General features: G+C 36.7%; 1 protein-coding gene across 4 annotated transcripts in view; it reads left to right on the forward strand.

The window, feature by feature from the left end:
- The window catches only part of LOC150095098 (HEAT repeat-containing protein 5B), a 665516-nt gene that overhangs the window by 27065 nt on the left and 615709 nt on the right, over positions 1–22742 (forward strand). The gene's annotated exons all lie outside the window — the stretch shown is intronic.

The raw sequence follows: 22742 nt of genomic DNA on the forward strand, positions 1-22742 counted from the left end.
GAGAGCAAAATAGTCCCATTGCATAAAGGAGGCTTCAAGACAGAAGTAGCAATAGGCCAATCAAGATCTCAGATGTGGGTTAAGATATTGGAGAAATTGGTGAAAGACGAAATTTGCTTACTTTTTATAATCAAGTGACAAAGGACTTGGATAAGGGAAATGACTACTCAGTAATATTGCTGGACTTTGCAAAGGCATTTGATGGGATTTCACATAGATCTATGTTGCATACATTTCAGCAAATGGGGGATGGATATAAATCTCGTGACTTGGATTAGATGGTGGCTGATAGTCAGATGTCAAAGAGTGGTTTATGGAGGAGTGGAGTCCAGGTGAAGGCAGGTGACTAGTAGTGTACCACAGGGCACAATACTTGGTCCTGTGTTGTTTAATTTGTATATCCTTTGACAGGAAATATTCAGTTATTTGCTGATGATGCTAAACTGGGAAGAGCAATGGTAAATGAAGGTGATGCAGAGATTCTGCAAGAAGAATTAAAGGGACTAGCAGTATGTGAAAAGGTAAATGGCTTCCAGTTTAAGGGCTAAGTGTAAAGGAATGCACTTTGGGAAGATATCAGAAGCGGTGTACTATATTGATGGAACTGAACTACAGGAAACTGCTGAGGCCAGGGACATGGGTGTGATTGTGGACAGGGAGTTGAAGTTTAGAGGGCATATTGTAAAGGTAACCAAAACAGCACATCAGATTACATGATTGTTGAAGAACACACTAAGAATCATGGATAAAGAGGGTATATAAAGCTTTAATATGGCCACATCTGGACTCCTGGATTCTGTGGTGATGAAGTTGTGGAGAGGATCTACAACTTCATCTGTGGAATGCTCCCTATGAGAATAGGTTGACAGTCTGTAGGTTTCAAAAATTAACTAATAGATGAAAAAGAGGAGACATGATAGAAGTATTTAAGTTATTAAAGGGGGTTTTATAGGATTGACACTGAAGACTTTTCAGTACATGGCAGGAAGGAAGAAAACAAGTCACCAGTGGAAGTTGTATAAGATTGTGGTTAGCCAAGGGTGTTGGACTAGGTTTTTTGCTTAGAGAGTGGTGAATGGGTTGCCAGAGGTGGTTATGGGTGCTTCATCAGTGAATGAGTTTAAGGAGAAGTATGATAGGTATTGTGTAAATGATGGCTCATGTGTGAATAAATGGATGCCCCATGATGAGACTTCTGACTCCATGTAGATACCTGTATAATAATATATGAGGACTAGCATTGTTATCAAAGCATTTCATTATGGTAAAACAGGATTTATTCGTAGATAGAAGAGATGTTGTGAAATTGAATGAAATGGAGGTACTTTTTATTCCTCGATTATCCAGGCACTCGTGTCAAATCATTTAATGCTCATCCGACTCTTGGGTAGGCTTACAGATACAACAATAAAATATTTGTTTTAAAGCATAGTGCTATCAAGCCAGTCTCTCTCTCTCTCTCTCTCTCTCTCTCTCTCTCTCAGGGCTTAATATTGAGCAGCTAATTGGGATTAGCTGCTCAGTAACTGTATTTGGAATATTAAGTACTCAGGATTCAGTATGGCTGTGTTGGGTTTTAAGTTGTAAGTGAATGTCTACAGAATTGAAATTTTCATTATTCTAGTTCAGGGATGCACAAACTTGTTAAGGCCGAGGGCCGCATAGTTCCACTGTTACTTATGGGAGGGCCACAAAAAAAAAAAAAAACTTGAAAATTATCTAGCATATAAGACTATTACACTTTTTTTATATAATGTTCGTCAAGTAGCTTTATTTTATTATCCTACATGTTTCGCCAATTTTTTTCTGTCGGCATCTTCAGGGAATACAAACTAGTAAGCTATATGAAGGTAACCGACTAGGTTATAACTGATGGTTCTAATTCATACAAAAAATTAGTATTGAACGAGGCAATGCGCATGTCTCGGGAACATGATTTATTCGTTATGGCTCATGAGTAATTGTCATGAAAGTTCATTTCTTTGATGTTTATTGATCTGATTAAAGCTTTCCAAATTTCTGGTAAGGTTAGACCTTGATTCTTGTTTAGGTTTTCAGTTTATGTAGCTGCTTCCTTGAAGGTTCTTGAATGGTAGTTATCTTCTATATAGGGCATAAGGCTCTTATCCCACTCAATGTGATCGTTAGTAGAGGCAAAGTTGCAAGAAAGGCCTGAAATGTCTTGTCTGTTGTTTCTGACATATCCTATGTGTTCTTTCTTTCTCGTTTCAAATTTTTTGTATGAATTAGAACCATCAGTTATAACCTAGTCTGTTACCTTCATATAGCTTACTAGTTTGTATTCCCTGAAGATGCCGATAGAAAAAAATTGGCGAAATATGTAGGATAATGAAATAAAGCTACTTGACAAACATTATATAAAAAAAAAGTGTAATAGTCTTATAAATAATAGTCAAGAAAAAATTCAACATTATATACTATATATTGTTTATTTTATTTATACCTATCATAATTGTTACAAAAAAGGTAATAAAAAGTAAGTGAAGTTAATTTGGTGCGTGACATTGCATTGATTTGACAATTGTTTTGATATTTGGTTCGGGTTTTGTAGTAGCCAACTGCAAAATTGATTCTCAGTTTTCATCAGTCAAGTGGTTCCAATTTTTCGATTTGTTAATATTCATGACAGAAAAGTTTGTTCACAAATATATGTTGAGCCAAAGAGGCTTGCACATTTTAATGCATTATCTAGCAATCGTTTATAATTGTTTTTATCGACACAACGATAGAAGTTTAATAAATCGCCTTCATTAAATTTATTTCACAGGCTTTCATAGTTTTGAATGTTGATGAGTTCAAGCTGTGCTGATTCAGGTGCATTTTCGGGCAAGATGGCAAAAGGATTGCTAAATGAATCTAGCAATGGTTTCACTTTTTTAAAATCAGAAAACCGATCCTTAAAGGCTGATTATAATTCCTAATTATAAGAAAGTATCAAGTTATCAATCTTTTCAACATACACAATTTTGAAGTTGACATTGAACTTTTCAGAAACTTTCTTATAATTAGGAAAATGGATGTAATTCCCTGACTTCAGTTGGATTTGAAATAGATTTAACTTGCACTGAAAAGACAAAATGTGGCCGTAAAGTTGAGTAACAATTGCTTTTGCCCTGAAGTCGCGTATTTAACATATTTAAATGATTAGTAATGTCAACCAGAAAGGCTAAGTCACATAACCAATCCAGATTTTTTATGTCAGGGACGTTTTTGTTTTTTTTGTCATGAAGATTTCAATTTCATCAATTAAATTTAGGAACTGCTCCAATGTTTGTCCACAACTTAGCCACCTCACTTCTGTGTAAAAAATTAAGTCACCATATTCACTTTCAATGTCTTCAAGAAACTTTTTAAATTGTTGGTGATTAAGGCCACAGGATTTTATAAAATTAATTGTTTAAACCACAACTTTCATGACATGTTCAAATCCAAGTTTCTTAGGGCAAAAGTTCTCCTGGTGGATTATACAGTGGAATTGTATCAACTCATCATCGTACCATCCCAAATGCTGTTTCAATAATGTTACCAATCCAGAATTAGCTCCTATCATGGAAGGAGCTACATCAGTCGTGATACCTGATAATTTTGTCAGATCTAAATCAATTTTGAAACACTGTTCCAAAAGCCCAGTGATCATGTCATTACCTTTCGTTTGATCTGACAATGAACTCATTCCAATCAACTCCTCACTTACCTCAAACTCTTGCGTTATTCCATGTGCAGATATTAACAACTGGGCTGTGGAAGTAATGTCAGTTGATTCATCAATAGCTAATGAAAAATAGACAAATTTCTTTGAATAAGATGTTAATTGGCCTTTACATTTTCCGACATTGCAGTAATTCTTTGCACAGTCATCCTGTTTAACTGAATTTTCTCAACATTTTTGGCTGATTCAGGACAAATTTTTTTAGCAGCTATCTCAAGGCAATCTTTCACGAACTCTCCGTCTGTAAATGGTCGGCACTTTTTTGGTATAAGGCAAGTTATTTCAAAACTTATTTCTGTTGCGATTTCCGAATCTTGAATAGGTTTTGTAAACATCACTTGCTGACCTGTCAATTCTTGTTTCAAAAATGAAATCTTTTGTTTACGTAGTTCTTCGGATAGATTTGAAAATGTAGAATGCAGACTTTCATAGTGTCTCCTTATATTGTATTCTTTTGGTATGGCTACAGCACTTTTGCAAATCAAGCACACGATATTATTAAACAACCACAAAACCATATTTTTCTGTCCAGCTATCCTGAAACTGCCGTTTTTCATCCTGTAGTTTGCGTTTCCTACTTGGCCCTGCTTTATCCATTGTAGAATTTATTTTTTACCGTTTCCTAGGGGTGATAATTAATTATAGCAACCGCACCTACGAAAACAAAATACTCATATGACAAATAGACGAATTATAAAATTTGTTAACATTATTACTAACTGATTATCGTAAGTAGACAGGCAATCATGACGTCACAGCTACTTTGCTTTGTGCATGTACCCTTTTTAAAAATTACCTATCATGTAACTTGTTAAAGTTAAAATAATACACGGTGAGGCGGGCCACCAGCAAATCAATGGAGGGCCGCATGCGGGCTGTGGTCTGTGCATCCCTATTCTAGTTGTTTGAGACTTGCAACTGATAGTCCCTGAGGAGTAGAACAAGGGTAATTTCATTGGGATGTCAAAATAGAAGAACAATCAAATACTACTATTTGCATTTCATTTTGGTTAAATTAATAGAGCTCACATATGGAATTGGGAAAATGAGCATTTAATTCTTTATAGAGGCTTATGCTAATTTATTAAGTTGTGCTTAACCATATTTTTTTCTCTGCTGGTCAACAGCCTTCTATATCAACTTGTCACGTGACAGTGCCTGTCAAATGCTTTTGCCAAATTCAGAATACACACTGTTGATATAGAAGGCTATTGATGGGTCCATGTTAGATTATGATGAGACCACATATGAACTGTTATGCACAGGTCTGGTCACACCAGGATTTTGAGAAGATGAAGGAACATTAGAAAAGACATCAAGGAAGATAACAAATATCAAGACAGTAATGTTTCCTATGAAAACAGATTGAAAGATTGTAAATTTTTTTTAATCCCTCCTATATGCCAAAACACTGTAGAGAGAAGGAGAAGGCATGATATGATTGAGATAAGTTATTTCAAAGCACTTACTGAATGGACACTGGGGAGATTGTTAAAATGATAAACAAGAACCATCCCTAGAAATATAAGGAAGTGAGCAGATTTTTTGTTTGCAGAGTCATGAAAGCATATGGTAAAAGAATTTAAGGTGCATTATGATGAATTTTATGTCACCTAGAACATTGCTTCCCAAACTTCTGGATGTCAGGGTCCCCCTTTGCAAAAATTAAAATATTTCACGGCCCCCTTCGAAAAAAAATTGTAATAGAGAGATATATTATTATAATATTTATTGTATTTATATTCGATACAAAACATACACAGCGAATATTGCAAAAATCAAATGCATATATTACATTTTTTGCCTCTTACCGTTTGGTTCTGAAGACGATGTGGGCTGTTCTGGTAAAATATGAAATACTGTCCTTTTTTATGAGTCTGTTTCTGCTTCTTCTGATTGTTTGCAGGATTTTTTAAAAATTTTTTATCAGCCACTTATCCATCTCAGGGTTAAATTTTTTAACGTAGAATAGATCAAATAACATCACCACTTACCGATACTGGCACACCACAGACTGATAACATGAAATTAGTGAATATTACCTCAATAAGGGAATCCCCGGACCAGGAACATTTTTCTCTTTTGTGACTTTTCTCCCTTTACGGTAATTAAGCCTAACGCGAAACAGACAGCAAAGGCAGGTTATTAAAACGTGCATATGATTGGTGCGGTATTAACAAAAGATCGTACAGCCGAAAGATAAAAGCATAGCTGACAATTGAGTTGAAATGCTAACTCTCTTCAACCGAATTCCATATGTGAAATTGCCATAACATTCATTATATATATAATGTGATTCATTAATTAGTGTGTTTTTATCCCAGTTGTCTCTAATTGCACTATTTGTTGAGAAATATATTACACAGACTCCTCATACCTTATTCACTGGCATAATAAAAGTACTTGTTTTTATTGCCTCTGCAGTATAGTGGCTGTTAGGGAGGGCGTGTTGTTTACCACTGCAAGCAGTTACTATCTCCCCACATGAACTTGTTTAAGCTTTTTTCATGTGTGAAGTATATGCGAAACTTTTATTGGTAACAGAAAACTAGCTCGGATGACAGTGATAATATAAAACGAGTTTTGATATGTATATAAAGTCAATATCAACAGTCCCTGATTACGAACACGTGATGAAAGGGACAGGAAGATTTGGAGCTTCCCTGGAGAGCATTCGAAGTAAATACAATTAACCACTGCTTTGAAATGAAACATATGAATAAGCAATGTTTACTAATATTCATTAAGCGCCGAAATACGCAGGAAGCAAAGTTTGTGAACCAACACCAATGTGCGAATTTTTCCATTAAAATATAAAAAATAACAAAAAAGAAATAATAAATAATAAAAGTTAAATACGTTTCTTTTAAAATAAAAAAAATTTACTTAGTCTTAAAACATTTTAAATTTGTTTTCATTATTTCACGTCCCCCCCCCCCTCTACAAAACCTACAGCCCTAAGGGGGCCACGGCCCACAGTTTGGGAAGCGCTGACGTAGAACATCCTTAAATTCTCGACTCTTAATAATATGGCGTTCTCTAATAATATGTATTAGCTAGCCTAGTTGGCTGAGTGGTTAGTGTATCCACTCCCAACTGACTGTGTGTTTGAATTCTGCTGATAGGCATGGATTATTTTTGGGTAAATATCCTCAGGTGGTAGGTAGATGAATAATGTTGTCAGCATGAGACAATGATCCTGCTTATTTGAAACCTGAAAAAGCTCTGAAAATTGCTTGAAGTTCCGTGTTGGGTCTCTAACACAGGGTTTCCAGATCATCTTAGCCAGTGGTGAGCTATGGAAATTTTAACAAAGGGCTCGCATCGTCGAGGAAAAAAAAAAAAAAAAAAAAGAGCCATATTTCACACAAAAACTTTTATTAATACAGCTTGTGTACAAATTCCAATCAAAAGGTATGAGAGGACAATCAATGTCTAAAGGCTATCATTTTTAAACAAATATTTCATGATCTAAACATGAAATATTTGCACACAATCAACTGTGTTAATTTCTCTTACATAAGAAAAACATTTTTTAACTATAAAAATATAATAAGAATGAAATCTTTTATAATCTTTATAAAACATTTGATTGGCTACTGTTTTTACCATATGATTGGCTACTAGAAGAGAGAAAGGTAAAGATAGCGCATGTGCTTATTTTATTTTCAAACGTGGGCGCATTCGTTATAGAGGAGTTGAAACAATAATTCCAAATAATCTATACACTGCTAAATAAACTAATTTTTGTTAGGTTACCTTATGAGTTTGTCACTTAATATGTTTGGAAAAATAAAAAAGTAAACAAGAAGAACAAGGGGTTCACAAATTTCAGAAAAATTTAACAAGGGGCTCGCGTGAGCCCTTTATAGCTCACCACTACCCTTAGTTTATTCACAGTACTAATTCAAATACACTATAGGTATAATAGCATTTTGTTTGTAAGATTCACATAATGTAATAAATTAATATTGTATCTTTTGCTATACTTGCAGCATAGCGAAAGACTTTTTGGATTTCCTTTGGCCTTCTTGACTAGTTTCTTCTTGTAATCTGATTTTGCCTACCTTTACCATGCTGATCACCTTTCTTGCCTGACCCTTGTACTGTTCATGAGCTTGCTTGTCTCTATATTTTCTTTTCTTGCACCTGATGCTTAATGATACTACTCATCCATCTAACTCCTACCTGATTAACCCTCCTGACCTTGGGTATACAATTTGATATTGCTTCCTCCAGATGCCCTTTAAGTATCTTTGATGCACTACTAACATCCTTCCCTTGCCAATTTTTATGTTATGACACTGCTTCGAGCTTCCTCCTAAGCTTGTCATGATCACCTGCTTTGTAATTTTATGTATACCTCTTCTTGCTAGACTATTCTTCATGTTTTACAATCTTCCAAGTCAAGACTACATGGTCAATCTCTCCATTTGGAGGCAATGTTGGCCACCTTGGTTATGGATAGCTTTTCTGATCCTACCAGATCCAGTGTTCTTTCTCCCTGAGTCCTCTTCATCACATGCTGCCTTCAGTAATTATCTCTTAGTAGGTGTATAAATTCCATTTCCTTCCTGCCATGTGATCTTTCTTCTTTCCAGTCTAGCTCCATAATTGAAGTTCTCCATAATAATTACTCGGTCTGCATTCATTGTATTAATTTGCTGATGCATTTCTTTCAGATCATTCCTGAAACCTCACCTATAGCTGCAATCAACCAGCAGTACCCCCCCCACCCCAATCTCATTTTCTCTATCATCCCTGAAAATACTAAACCCTTCACATTCTATCCTTGTAATTACATCATCTACTGTTAGCCAAGTCTCACTAATGCCTATAACTTTTGGTGAGGTTGCACTACCCAATGCCAAAAACTCCACCCTCTTGTTCATTATACTTCTGACATTAGTATATAGAAATAGTAGCATGTCTTTAGACTGCCAACCACCTTTACATCCTCAGTATTTTTGCTAGAGAGACTAGAGGAGTCTGCACTTTGTCATTATCACACTCAGTCGCCTCATGGGTGCCTTTACTCCTTACATCAGGGTACATTATGCTAATAATATACCCTGACATTATCAGATCTTATATTTCTATCTTCTGAGGCACTTTTTACTGTATCAATCCACTTATCTTATCTTCCTTTGGTTTTTTTTCCTACCAACCTGGCAGAGAGAACACTTGTTTTGCTAATCTTTCCTCTCCCATTCTGTTTAAGTGACCATACCACAAGAATGCATAACATTATACATATCTGCAAGGAGATGTGTTTTGCATTATGGGCGATACTGAGATAAGAGTGATGTAAGCTTGCTCCACCTTTGCAACGAGTTGCCTGGTGTTGTACTACCTGTTGTACTACCCAATATCCTCATTTTTAATATGATATTGCCATTAGAGTTGCTGGAGAACGTGGTGGAGAATTTGAGCTGTGCTGAAAAAAGTGCTTTTTTAATTGGTGAATAGTTTGTTTTTCTACGTTTTTGTAGTGCTACGTTGTTTTCTGGAATATGAGTGTCCTTCACTGGTTATTTCTGAAGTTGTCGCTATATTGTGTATTTTGGTTACCAAGAAGACTGGGTCGGAATCGGATGCATAATGGTGGAAGACAAGACGAGGATAGCATAAGTTTTCATTATTTTGTTTTATTTTATTTATATTTAGTATACTTAAATGTTTTGTTTGTAATTGTTTGTACTTTTACTTATATAGTTATACCCCCCTTATACTTAATTAGTGTTTAGTTGTGACACTATTTTTGACACTAATTAGCAATACTATTTTGAATAATGACGGCAGCAGCAGTTGAAATTGCAAATGGTCTATCACCAAGTCCTCCTCCATTTAAGGACTCCATTTTGTGGGATATCATATGGGATTTTGTAGCATGCGGGACTTGCAGAATGTATGCGTCCGGCAGTTGTATATGTGGCAGGTGAGAGAATGGGGAATAAGTATATGTGCAAAATGCAGGCAATGGGAGGAACTTGGTGAGTTAGAAATGACTACAACTGACCTTGTTGAGTCAGAGATGGGAGATTCTCCACATAGAGAGATGAGTGGTATGATAGAGGGCGAGAGAAATATGAATAAAATAATAAGAGTGGGGAGTATGGAAAGGTTGAATGATCTCAATTGGGAGGATGAATGACAAATAAGAGTGGCTGACTTGCAGAGAGAAATAGATGAGCTGAAAGAGTAGGGTGGAATGTCTAGGGCAGTGTTTCTCAAACTTCAGATATCTGTGTATCCCTTCTTAAATTTTCATTATTACCAAGTACCCCCTAATTAATTAATTAAAAGAAATAAATTAATTTGAAATAAATTCATTCATTAAAATAAATAAATTAATTAAAAAATGAATTAAAAAATTAATTAAAAATTAATTAATTAAAAGAAATGAATTAATTTAAAATATTAATTAAAACTAAATATCTATTTTACTTGAATTTATATGTTCATGTAAACAAAAAATGATTTATTTTTAAATTTTAGTTCTCTAGAGATGTCAGGCGACACACTCTTATCAATTTCGTTTGATCCAGATGCAATATCAACATTTTCTTGTTGCTTACAGCTACTTGTACTTGCTCTCTTTTGGGGGTTTTATAAATAATCCAATCTTTAACCAATGATCCATACATAAGAATTTGAAAGCTAAAAAAAAATACTGTATTTACTCGAATATAACTCTAACTTTTTTTACCAAAATTAAAGCTAAAAAAATTGTGTTGCGAGATACGTGCGGGAATTTTCGGAAACTAAAGTTTTCAGAAAAAAACTGAAAATGGTGCGACTTACCAAGAAGCTCCTACTCGCTATCACTACTTTTGGCATCGAGAACAGTTTCTTTGTGGGCATCGTCAAAGTCATCTACCCAAATAGTGTCATCTTCTTTCCCATTATTTCAAGCAAAAATTACTAGTCATTTACAAGACTTGAGATACGTAGAGCAGCGAAGAACTGCATATTATTGGTGCGGGTATTAACAGAAGATCACGCGAACCAAAGACAAATTAGCATTTCAACAGTTGAGTTGAAATGCTAATTCCCTTCAACTGAATTCCATAATATCTGAAACACATTCACTATGTATTTCTTAGTTTTAATACGTTAACAACTGGGGTGGTGTCAAGTAAAACCATATGTTCCAACGGCAACATATGGTTTTGCTTGGCAGTTTCTGTTGGAGAGGGGATGTGATTCATTAGTTAGTGCCATTTTATCTCGGTTGTCTCTAATTGCACTGTTTGTTGAAAAATATAATAACTCCTTTAATTATGCATAGCCGAAAACTTCCACTACCCCCCCCCCCCCCCCCAATGACCTTTTGCATACCCCCGGGAGTAAGCGTACCACACTTTGAGAAACACTGGTCTAGAGAATAAGATGAGAAGTGTGAAAGATGAGATTAGGCAGATGGAAGAGACAAATCAGAGTAGGAGTGAGAGAGAGTTGTGGGAATGATAGAAGAGGAGAGAATAGGAACAGTAGAAGAGTGGGAATGAGAGAGAGTTATGAGAATGTTAGAAGAGGAGAGAATAGGAACAGTAGAAGAGAGGGAATGAGAGAGAGTTATGGGAATGATAGAAGAGGAGAGAATAGGAACAGCAGAAGAGAGGGAATAAGAGAGAGTTATGTGAATGATAGAAGAAGAGAGAATAGGATAAATGGAAGAGAGGGAATGAGAGAAAGGGAGATGTCAATGATAGAGGAGAAGAGAAGGGAAACAGTAGGAGAGAGGGATTGTGAGGAATGCAAGGGAGCACAGGAACCAGGGATAGAGTGATGTCGGGGGAAGGCAGGTAAGTAGGGGAGCACAGAGAGAAAGTGTTAGATGAGAGAGAGTGAAGGATGCATGTGAGCAATCGAGGAACAGGGTGGTAAGAGGTGTAATGTATGAGCACTCAATGATACTTGGTGTTCAAGATAGGATGCGTGAGAAGCATTTGCCTGGAGGAATGATAGAAAGTGTGGCTGTGGCAATTAAGAGGGATGAAAGGGTGGATGAGATGATTGTGATAGTAGGAACAAATGACTTGTGAGGTAATGTAAATTGGGCAGCGAGAGATACGAAATTCTTGCTTGAGGTTGTATGAAAGAAGATGCATAGGAACAAATGACTTGTGAGGTAATGTAAATTGGGCAGCGAGAGATACGAAATTCTTGCTTGAGGTTGTATGAAAGAAGATGCAGAGAGGAAAGATAGTGTGCATGTTGCATAGGTATGATTGTGACGAGCTGAGCAGAAGAACAGTAATATCGAATAACAAGAATGTGTCAGAAGAGAGGATTGGAATATGTGGATGCTTGGAGGGCGTTTGAAGACAGAGAGAAATTGTATATGAGTGACCACTTGCATTTGAATGAGGAACGACGTAGGCATCTGGCAAGATTGCTGTTCTGAACAAGTCAGCGTGTTCCAGGGTGGATGGTAGCAGGGGTTGCCTCTTGTGGGAATGGGTACTTGGGAGAAAGGGGACAACATCAGGTAACACTAAGCCCAGTGGAGTTTAGAGGGAATAATGCTAGGTATAGAAATAGTGGCATTTTATGCTTTATACTAATGCCAGGAGTATCCAGAATAAAGGAGAGGAATTGGTGGTGCTGATACCATTAGCCTGGCCAAAGATTATTGGGATCAGTAAGATGTGGTTGACAGAAGAGGATATAATAACAGGAATAGAAGTAGCAGGGTACAGCATTTTTTGTCAGGATAGGAGGGGAAAGAGTGGTGGTGGAGTACTGCTTATGATAAGTGACGACTTATGTCCTGTAATAGTGGAGGCTTTGGAAGGCAGTCACACTAATGATTTTGTAAGCATATGCTGTGCGGTGGAGGTGGGCAAGGCCGGATATTTAGTGGGGTGTTGCTACAGACCAAGAAGCACAGAGAATGGGGGACCAGGAGATGTTTAGACAGTTGAGCTTGGCAAGTGCAAGAAGAATGATTATTATGGGAGATTTTAACTACAGCAGTATAAATTGGGTAGAGGAAGATGCATGTAGCAATAAGGGAATGGAATTTCTAGAATTCTTGAGGGACAAATGTCATAGGCAACATTTGTAATAGAGGGAACAAGAGGTTCAAGAGTTTTGGATTTGGTCATAGCATCAGAAAAGTTGATAATAACTGAGATGACATCTCTCCCACCAGTCGGAGAGAGTGACCATATGGTTTTGACTTGGAAGATGAATAGACATGCAGGAGTATCAAAGAGATGGGAACGTATGTGGAATTATGAGGTAGGTGATTATAATAGTCTTAGACATCAACTTCGGGAAGTTTCATGGAGGGAGGAATTGGAAGGACAGGATATCATTAGTGTTGGGAAATTGTGAAGGAATATTTGTTAGCAGCAATAGTATCTGTATTCCACAAGTGAAGAAGAGGACACAATTTGGAGTAAAATGGATGAAGAACAATATTAAATAGGAACTGCATGCGAAAAGAGGCTATGGAAGAGATATAAAGAGACAGGTGAAGAGAAGATGCATGAAGAATATAAGACACAGGCTAGGAGAGAGTGACTAGTATGGTAAGGAATGGGAAACTGGAATATGAGAAGAGATTGGCCCTAAGATCCATAGAAAATCCTAGAGAATTTTTTATCTGTGTGGCAGGAATAAAAACGATTGTGGAAGAATGACATTGTGGGATAAAAATGGGAATAGAGTGACTGATGCAGAGGACATAGTGGAATTGTTCAATGAACACTTTATTGGAGTATTTCATCCTGGAGGAGAAAATTTTAAAACTAGAGGCATAGGGAAGGTTCAAGGTTTAGAGGTGCAGGAGGAGAGTGTGTTCCAAATACTGAGTATTCTGGATGTCAGTAAAGCTGTGAGACCGGATGGTATTTCACCATGAGTTTTGAGAGAATGTGCTAAAGAACTGAGAGCTCCTTTGACCTGGCTTTTCAATGAAAGTCTGACAACGGGAAAGGTGGCCAGGGAATGGAAGGAAGGTAAGATAGTGCTATTACATAAGAGCAGTAGCAGACAGGATGTCTAATTGTAGGCCAGTTTGTGTGTCATCAGTAATTCTCAAGATCTTGGAGAAATTAGTGAGGGACCACCGTATACAGCATTGGGCAGATGAGGGTAATGTTATCTGTGAGATTCAACATGGATTTGTGAAGGGGCATTCTTGTTTTAGTAATATTCTAGCCTTTTATAATAAAGTTACAAGAGCAGTAGATGAGGGAAAAGCATATACTGCCATTTTCTTGGATTTAGCAAAGGCAATTGACAGGGTGCCACATGATAAGCTGATATTTAAGTTGCAGCACATGGGTCTGGATGTAAGGTTGGTCAACTGGATTCAGGATTGGCTGTCCGATAGGTATCAGAGAGTTGTGTATGGTGGGCCAGTTTCAAGGAGGCAGAGGGTGACAAGTGGGGTCCCACAAGGCTCAGTACTGGAACCTATACTGTTTAACCTTTATATCAATGACATTGTCAGTGGATTGCAAAAGGATAGTCTGTTGTTTGCGGATGATGTGAAGCTGGGAAGGGTTATTAGTAATAGTGCAGATGTGGTAGCCCTGCAAGAGGATTTGAATAAGCTAGACAAATGGACAAATGAATGGGGTGACGATTTAATGCAACAAAATGTAAGGTCTTGAGGTTTGGGACACATCGATGGGACTCTGCATACTCTGCTGGAGGAGCTATACTGGAGGAAGTAGGGCAGACAAGAGATCTGGGGTTGATATGATTGATAGAAACCTGAATTTTAGGGGACATATTGCAAAGGTGGTGAAGGTAACACAGAGGATTGCTGCAATAATGAAAAGGACACTGACCAGCAGAGATAAGAGAGTTATCATTCCGTTGTATAAGACTGATCAGACCACACTTAGACTATTGTTCTCAGATTTGGTCCCCAGGATTTGAAGGGGATAAATTAACTGTGGAAAGGGTACAAAGCAGATAACAAAGATGGTTTCAGGACTGTACAATGTTAGTTATGAGGATCGGCTGAGGAAATGTGGACTGCAGAGTTTAGTGGATAGAAGAAGGAGAGGTAATATGATTGAGACTTTTAACTTGTTGAGAGGTGGTTACAGGGTTGACACTGGGGAGTTCTTTCGCTTGGTTGAACAGCGGGAAGGAGTGATGACAAGAGGCCATCCCTGGAAGTTACGAAAGGAAACTGTGAGCAAGAGGGTGAGGAGTGGTTTCTTTGCGTGGAGGGTGGTTGAACCATGGAATGCATTGGCTGATAGTGTGGTGAGAGCGAGAACGGTCAATGAGTTTAAGGAGTGGTATGATAGACATTGTGTTTCCTAGGAGGGACCTCCCACAATGAGTCTTGAATGACTTTGTGTTTCTTAGGAAGGACATCCCACAATAAGTCTTTTGACTCCATGGAGGCCTGAATAATAATAATAATAATTGATGCCATGAGTTCATGCCCCCACTCTTTCTCAGGACTCTCATATCTGTGATCTCTAGTCGTGGGTCAAGTGTTTTACTTAAGTTAAAATTGGCTTGAATACTGTCTTGTATACAGCTAATTTAGTGTTTTAGCTAATTTCTCTCTTATTCCATATAAATTTATTCAATTGACTTCCTATCATACAACTTTGTTGAATCTGTTGTCTATTTCCATTTTTAATTTACCATTTTCATTAAAAATCGTGCCTAAGTAGTTGGAATGTTTTACTTGTTCTATAAGTTCTACATTCACAATGCAGTTGATATTTTCAATGTTTCTGACTATTTACATCATCTTTGTCTTTTTAATGCTGACCTTCTTACCATATCTACTACAACAGTTATTCAGTTTAGTCAGGGAATCTTTTGCAGACTTGTAGCGGATTTATTTAGAAGTATAACATCGTCCACATAAAGCAAAGAACTGAGATTAACAATTTTGATATCAGGTTTAATACCACTTTCCTTCATAATCTGATACATATAGATAATGAATAACCGAGGGAATAATGTATATCCTTGTCTGACACTAGATTTAACATTAAACCATCTTCCTGTACGTCAATTCCAACTGCTGACTTACAACTCAAATGAAGACTAAGTATGGCATGATATAATGCTCCCATTGACATCATATAAGGGGTGCTTAAGGATCAAGCTATATAACTGAGAGAAGACTTCCACGTAGCCTTAAAAGGAATGCAGAGAACTGACCTGGGCTTCTGACCTAATGTCCATTCCTCACCTTCTCGTGGTACACCATGTTGGGTATCTTCGTGGATACTGAACGAACGAGGATGGGCTGGCAATTTGGGATTTTTCCGACCAAATTGTATTCTTATTGGCTTAAACCAATATACAAAATGATGGTACAACATGACAAAATTTCATGCCTGCTGGGGCGTTGCCTGGATAAACAAGGCTCCCGTAGTTTTTGTCAGGGAACCAGGGCGAACAGCGAAAAGTCAGCTACTAGAACAAATCTGAAAGCTCACCCCAACTCAACATCACCAGAGTTAAAGATTGGTACTATCAACATAAGAAGCCTGAATGGCAAAGAAATGGAGCTAGCTGAGGAATTAGATAAGTACCAGATCGACATAAAAGGAATGACTGAAACAAAAAAGACAAAAACTGGTGAAATCTTTCTGAGCCATAAATACAAAATGTTATATTCAGGCAATGACAATCAAGGAAAAGAAGGAGTAGCCATAGTATTCAACACAAAATACGAGGGTAATCTTCTTGAATGGCAGGCAGTTTCAAGTAAAGTGATGTGGGCTAATATCAGAATGGGGAATTGGACAATGAGACTTATTTGTGCCTAAGATCCCACAGAAGGTTCTACTAAGGTAGAAGTGGAGGATATTTTTGATGCTTTAGAAAAAGCAACTGACACAATGAAAAAGGAAAAGTTGGTTGTTGTTGGGGATCTAACTAGCAGAGTAGGAAATGATTGTCAGACATACAAAAATATTTTGGGAAAATTTGGAGAAAAGAGCAAAGCTAATAATAATGGCAAATACCTCTTGGATTTCTGCTCACGACATGGACTGGTTAATACTAACACCATGTTCCAACATAAAAATGTGCACAAATTCACATGGAGAGAAGAGGCAAGAAATAAGAAAAGTATCATTGACTATGTTATTGTTGAGTGATATTTTCTCCTTGGTACAGGACACCAGAGTGTACAGATGATTTGAAATTGGAAGTGATCACTATTTAGTCTTAAGCAGGATAAAATTATATTTCATATTGAAAAGAATAACATGTAAGAAAGTTTTAAAGCGAATAAAAGTTGAGCAGCTCTCAGATGTGAACTGTAGACTAAAATACACAAAGATTATTGAAGGAAAAATGAAAGAATTTGAGAACAGGAACCAAACCTTGGAGATTCAGTGGAAAGCCTTGAAGAAAACCTTGATTGATTCAGCCAGAGAGGCATGTGGTGAGGTTGTCTGTATGGAGAGAAAAATCAGAACTCCATGGTGGAGACAAGAAGTTAGAGGCAGTGAAGGAAAAGAAGAAAGCATATCAAAAGTTCCTGGGAAATAAGTCAGCTTGTGCTCTTAGAGAATACAGAGACAAATGTAAGAAAGCTAAACACTGTGTGAAACTAGCTAAACAAAAGTCATGGGAGGACTTTGGGAAGAATATAGAAAATAAATATCAAGAAGGTGGCAAAATATTCTGGAGGTTGTTGAAGAAGCTTAGAAATGCAGGAAAGAGTGCTGTAAAAGGAGTTAGAGATGATAAAGGTGACATGAAAACAGGAGAAAAAGATATCCTTGAAGTATGGAGTAATTACTTCGAAAAATTGCTAAATGAAACAAGCAGTGATAGCTCAGTGGTAAAAAAACACTCAACTATAGAATTATAAGAGCTGATAATGTTGGAGTTTTGACAAGTAACAGACTAATTTGGAGGAAAATTGTAGATAGGAAGTTAGTAATAAATGTTAATTTTTGATGTAGTACTATCATATCCTGTACACCCCTTGAGGGTACATGTCAGGAATTTGATGATGATGACATCATATAACTGTAGCATTTCGAATAGCTTCTCTCTTGGCACCTTGTCATATGCCTTTTCCAGATCTACAAAACTTAAATACAGATCTTTGTTATATTCCCATGATTTCTCAACTATCTGTCGTAAAGTGAAAATCTGATCCTGACAACCTCTATTTGTCCTGAATCCAGCTTCTTCTTCACCAAGCTTCTCTCCCACAATCCTTCTCAGCCATTTCTCAAATATACTGGCATATATCTTTCCAGGAACACTCAGTAGAAAAATAACTCTGTAATTCTCACATTCAGTTTTATTTCCCTTTTTATATATGGGTACTATGAGAGTTCTACTCCTTTCTATCTGGTAATCATCCCTCTGTCCAGGCCTTCTGAACTATGCAGTGCAGCCACTGTAAGACTTTTATACCTCCATGCTTGAGCATTTCTGGTTGAATATCATCTACTCCTGCTACCTTTTCATAGTTAGGCTTTTGATGGCTTTTTCTACTTCAAGTATGGATATGTATTCCTGACTACATGCCTGGTCCGTGTTTTTTACCACTGCTGTCTTCACTGTTTGTGCCATTTAGCAATTTTTTGAAGGAATCATTTCATATATCAAGGATATCTTTTTCTCCAGTTTTCATGTCACCTTTATCATCTCTAATTCCTTTTACAGCACTCTTTCCTTCATTTCTGAGCTCAACAGCCTCCAGAATATCTTGGCACCTTTCTTTTATTTATTTCAATATTCTTACCAAAGTCCTCCCATGACTTTTGTTTAGCTAGTTTTACACCAGTGTTTTGCTTTCTTACATTTTGTGTCTATATTCTCTCTGAGAACATGCCGACTTATTTGCCAGGAACTTTTGATATGCTTTCTTCATTTCTTTCACTGCCTTTTTAACTTCCTGTGTCCACCATGGAGTTCTGATTTTGATATCCTTACAGACAAATGCCTTTCTGCCTGAATCAATCAATATTTTCTTCAGGGAATGCCACTGAATCTCCAAGGGTTGATTCCTGTTCTCAAACTCTTTCATTTTTCCTTCAATAATCTTTGTGTATTTTAGTCTACAGTTCACATCTGAGAGCTGCTCAACTTTTATTAGCTTTAAAACTTTCAATATGAAATTCAATTTTATCCTGCTCAAGAATAAATGGTGATCACTTCGAATTTCAGATCTTCTGTACACTCTGGTGTCGTGCACCAGGGAGAAAACATCACTATCAACAATAACATAGTCAGTGAGACTTTTCTTATTCCTTGCCTCTTCTCTCCATCTGAATTTGTGCACATTTTTATGTTGGAACATTGTGTTAATAATAACCAGTCCATGTCCTGAGCAGAAATCCAACAGGTATTTGCTGTTATTAATAGCTTTGCTCTTTTCTCCAAATTTTCCCAATATTTTTTTGTATGTCTGACAATCTTTTCCTACTCTGCTAGTTAGATTCCCAACAAGACCAACTTTGCCTTTTTCGTTGTGTTAGTTACTTTCTCTAAAACCTCAAAAAATTCCTCCACTTCTACTGTAGTAGAACTTCTGTGGGATCTTAGGCACAAATAAGTCTCATTGTACAGTTCCCCATTCTGATATTTGCTCACATCACTCTACTTGAAACTGCCTGCCATTCAAGAAGATTAGCCTTGTATTTAGTGTTGAATACTATGGCTACTCCTTCTTTTCCTTGATTGTCATTGCCTGAATATAACATTTTGTATTTATTGCTCAGAAAGATCTACCAGTTTTTGTCTTTTTTGTTTCAGTCACCTCTGTTATGTCGATCTAGTAGTTATGCAATACCTCAGCTAGTTCCATTTCTTTGCCATTCAGGCTTCTTATGCTGTTCGTACTGATCTTGAACTCCTGTGTTGGGGTTGGTTTTTAGATTTGTTCCATTTGCTGACTTTTTGCTGTTTGCCCTGGTTCCCTGACAAAAATGACAAAGGCCTTGTTTAAACCGTCGAAGCCCCAGCCTGCGTGATATTCTGTCATGTTGTACCATCATTTTTTATTTTTGTTTAAGCCAAGAAGAATATAATTTGGTTGGCTAAATCCCAAATTGCCAGCCCATCCTCATCCATTCAGTATCTAGGTAGATACCTAACAGGGTACACGACGAGAAGATGAGGATTGGATATTAGGTCAGAAGCCGTGATTGGTTCTCTGCATTCCTTTAAAGGCTATGTGGAGGTCTCCTCTCAGTTATATAGCGTTGATCTTAAGCACCCCGAGATGGGATACTAAGGTATTTAATATGAAGTCATTAGCTTCTATGTTCAAGTAGCCGAGTCATGAAGATACTTCACATGCAAACTTTGTTTGCTTACACTTCTTTGCAAGTTTAATTTATTTTATAACCAAGTGAAATAACTTTCTGCAAATAGTAATCCTTATTTATGATTGGGAATCTTGTACTCTCTTTGAACTTGTTTTCTTCCTTGAATTTGATGTAATTCACTAAATTTATTTTACCCTTTAATTCATTCAAAGTGGTAAGTATAATTGAACGCTATTTAGAGGACAGTATCAATGTTATATACAGATATAATGGATGAGACTTCTCTTTATTTTTAGTTAATTAATCAGTAATTTGTTCCACTATGACATTAGTTACATTTATATTACATTAATTTTATAAGCTAGAAAATTATTCTGTGTAGTAAAAAGAAGGGGGGGGGTCATTTTAAAATTTTTGAATAACTACTGTATTGAAATAAAATGTTGTGTCTAATAAAATAAAGCATGTTGCAGTGGGGAAGAACATGTGTTAGGAAAGACATGCTTGGTTAAGTGGATGATGCACTTCAGTAACTATGTGGCTCTTTCAACAACACATATGGTGTACATTAAGTGAATGGGTGCTTATACATGATTTGTATTTTTGAAAGCCAGGCATTGCTACATACTTTTTTGAAGCTTTATTTATTTTGTTAATCTTTATCTCTGAAACTTAATTGCATTAAGAAATAAATCAAAACTTAATATTACACGATATTTATATTTCAAATATACATAATTTGTGTATAATTTCAGGTTCTCAAGAGTTTTATCTTTAGAAAGCTACTTTCTTTCTTCTTTTTAAAAATTATTTTTGTATGTCACAGCTTAATTATATACAGTAATTGATCAAATAAGTTGCATTATTTTTACTCCAGTATTTTTCTGTCCCTTCCTCTTTCAAAGCAATGTATATTTAAGTTATACCACTAAGCAAAGGAAGAATGGTTTTAGAAACATTCTTCTATAAACCCTGAGCAGCTGAAGTCAAACATGTAATCATTAGGTTTGTTGGTATCCAGTTTCCATGTAAATGAAATCCTGCATATAGCCATTCATCTTACTATTTGTAACACTCCTGTTTTTTTTCAAATTATCCCCTTCTTTTTCTTAAGAGGTTTTTTGATTAGTGCAATTTTTATAATATTCAATGTTTTTTGAAGTTTAAAATGCAGTGTTCTGATTTAGGTGTTAACAGAATAAAGGAAAAGAAATTATTTCAGGTTTCTAATTAAAATAACTAATTCCCAAAATAAAAAGAAATTGCAAACCCTTAGAAAGAGATGAATATATTTCACAGTAGTGTATTTTATAGTTGATATTATTATTATAATACTGATATCTCCATGGAGTTAGAAGACTCATTGTGGGAGATCCATCATTCACACAATACCTCTCGTACCTCTCCTTAAACACATTCACTGATGAAGCACCCACAACCATCTCTGGTAATCCATTCCCCACCCTAAAAGCAAAAAGTCTAGTCCTAACACACACTTATTATTATTATTATTATTAAACAAGACCTCATGGAGTCAAAGACTCATCTAGGAGGTCCTTTTATCTTACACACACATCTCATCATACCGTGTCTTAAACACATTCAAACTACTTGCAGACACCACGCTCTCAGGCAAGGCATTCCAATCACTCACAACTCTGCACGAAAAAAACCTGCCTCTCACTCCCTTACTCACATCCTCCTTATACAGTTTCCAGGGATGACCTCTGGTTCTCCCCTGATCTCCCACTATTCTCTGTAGAACTTCTCCACCATTGATCCTATAACAACCCCTTACCAACTTGTAGGTCTCTATCATATCTCCCCTCTTCCTTCTCTCCACGAGACTCTGCAAATTACATCTTTTCAATCTTTCCTCATACTCAACATTCCAGAGGTCAGAAACTACCTTAGTCAGTCGCCTTTGGACCCTTTCCAACATCTCTTCATCCTTCTGAAAACCCGGTGACCAAATCTGGGCACAATAGTCCAAGTGTGGCCTAATCAAAGCCTTATACATTGGAACAAGTATCTCCCTACTTCTACATGTCAGTGTCCTCCGCATCATTCCCAGAAGTCTTTGTGTTGTCTTCACAATTTTGGCGATGTGTCCCCTAAATTTTAGATCCTTATCCACTATCACCCCCAGATCTCTTATTTCCTCTACTTCCAACAATATATTCTCACCAAGCATAAATTCTGCATCCCATCTTTGTTTTCCAAATTTTAAAACTTTGCATTTTGCAACATTGAACTCACATCCCCATTTGCTTGCCCAATCACTCAATTTATTCAAGTCTTCTTGCAAGGCCACAACATCTTCACTACTCTTTATGGTTCGTCCCAACTTTGCATCATCTGCAAACAACTGAATATCTCCATCCAAATCTTCACCAATATCATTAATATATTAGTTAAATAGTAATGGCCCTAAAACAGACCCCTGAGGCACTCCACTAGTGACTTTCCTTTTCCTGGATATTGCACCCCCATACACAACTTGTTGATACCTATCAGATAGCCAGTCTCCAATCCAATGCACTAATCTAATATCCAACCCCATCTGCTCTAGTTTGACTGTCAACTTATCATGAGGTACTCTATCAAAAGCCTTTGCGAAATCCAAGTATATTACTGTGTATCCTTCTCCTCTGTCCAAGGAAGCAGTCACTTTATTGTAATAAGTAAGTAGATTACTAAAACATGACCTCCCTTTAGCAAATCCATGCTGTCCATCAAAGATTATACCATTGTTGTCAACCCAACTC

The sequence above is a fragment of the Typopeltis vanoorti genome, chromosome 21 (genome assembly GCF_054136105.1).
Source record: "Typopeltis vanoorti isolate ZY-2024b chromosome 21, IOZ_Tvanoo_1.0, whole genome shotgun sequence".
NCBI classification, from domain to species: Eukaryota; Metazoa; Arthropoda; class Arachnida; order Uropygi; family Thelyphonidae; genus Typopeltis; species Typopeltis vanoorti.